This window comes from Austrofundulus limnaeus, unplaced genomic scaffold (genome assembly GCF_001266775.1).
Source record: "Austrofundulus limnaeus strain Quisiro unplaced genomic scaffold, Austrofundulus_limnaeus-1.0 Scaffold279, whole genome shotgun sequence".
In the NCBI taxonomy this organism is placed as follows: Eukaryota; Metazoa; Chordata; class Actinopteri; order Cyprinodontiformes; family Rivulidae; genus Austrofundulus; species Austrofundulus limnaeus.
This window is the reverse complement of record NW_013952681.1, coordinates 276,868-278,476: the sequence shown is the minus strand read 5'-3', so window position 1 is coordinate 278,476 and position 1,609 is coordinate 276,868.

Sequence of the window (1,609 nt, the reverse complement as noted above, 5' to 3'; positions counted from 1 at the left end):
CTTTTCACACTGATGTCATTGAGTCAGCATTTGAATGTGCAGAAGCTTTAATGTTACACTTAATAAATGTTCACTTGGTGCTATTTATTTTATTGTAATGCTTAATGCACTGCTTCAGTTGGCCTTTATAGTTCAACAAATATATTTTTGCAAACATAAAATGTGAAGATTTTACTGTTGACAAAAGTTGTCAAACATTTTTTTTATTAAACGTGTGTGTTATTTACCTTGTTAAAATATTTTCGTCAAGGTTTTGACCAAATGTTAAAGTTTGCAATGCACTTGAAGTATTTTACTCATCAATAAATGATGCAATATAAATTGTGAATTCATTCATTTATTTTTATGATTTTGTTCATTTGGTAGCATATTTAAAGTTAAATCTCAAGAAAAAATATAAGTAGGGGGGTCTTCGGCCCAGTGGCATCTCAAAATTTTCAAATCTGGCCCAGCAGAAAAATTAATTGAATAGGCCTGTGTTAAAGGATTTAAGAGATTTGGAGGAACATGGGATTACGGCAGGTGGAGAAACTGTTAAAGGGGRTCTGTTTTGTGTTGCTGGTGACAATTTAGGATCTCACAACATTGGTGGCTTTACTGAAAACTAGTTGCTCTCGGTACTTTTGCAGGTACTGTGAAATCGCAAGAAATGAATTTCAAACTAACCCCAATTTTTGTGGTTCACAGRGCACCCCTGAAAGTTACGATTCTGCTGTTCGTAATCTCCAAACAGGAAGCAGTCAAGATATCAAAGGTGTAAAGGTAAACTCTGATTTAAATTCTCTTAAATCTTTTCATGTTTGCCAACCTGGACTTCCACCTTGTTTAGGCCATGATGTATTTGAAGGCATCTTATCCTATGATGTGGCACTGTACTTGAAGTACTTCATTTAAAAAAATGGTTTACATATTCATAGTTAAACAGACGAATCAAGCAGTTCAAGTACAAAGGGTCTGAGTCTCTCTCCAAACCATGTGCTGTAAACTCTGAGGTGCCCAGGCTTTCAGGTCAAGCTGTTCAGAACTGGAATTTCTTGAGGTTGCTGCCCMTATTGATAGGTGACAAAATACAAAACACAGAAGATGATGTTTGGCAGTTAACTCTCCAACTCAAAGATATTGTAGATCTAATTTGTGCACAAAAGATTTCTATCACGAATCGAGGCAGATGAGCAGACCAGCAACAAAACCACATGGAGATCAATTTAAAACAAGTAACAGTGTTTATTTTTTACAGGTGCACAAGGAGAGGGAGTGGGGATCCAGACCTGAGAAGAGCGAGAGGAGCAGGTGAGTTTGCAGGTAATGATTCCAACGGGGATGAAGAATGGTAATAAGAAATTGATCTCCTTACTTTCAGTGACAAGGTGAAGAGTCCAGAGGAGTATTTACAAAGGAGACGCGTTGGAGGCAGAGAGGCTGAAGTTGCAGGTTTGGTTGATCCTCTCAGAATGTTTTCCTTGGGAGGTGAATCCAGCAGAGCTCGGGAGGGTTTACTGAGAAACAGAGAGACAGGGTTAAATAATTTCTAGGCTCAAGAGCAGGGTCACAGGCTGGTGAACGTTACCAAAAGTAGACGTTGCTTCAGCGTCGAGGAGATGTCATCAGC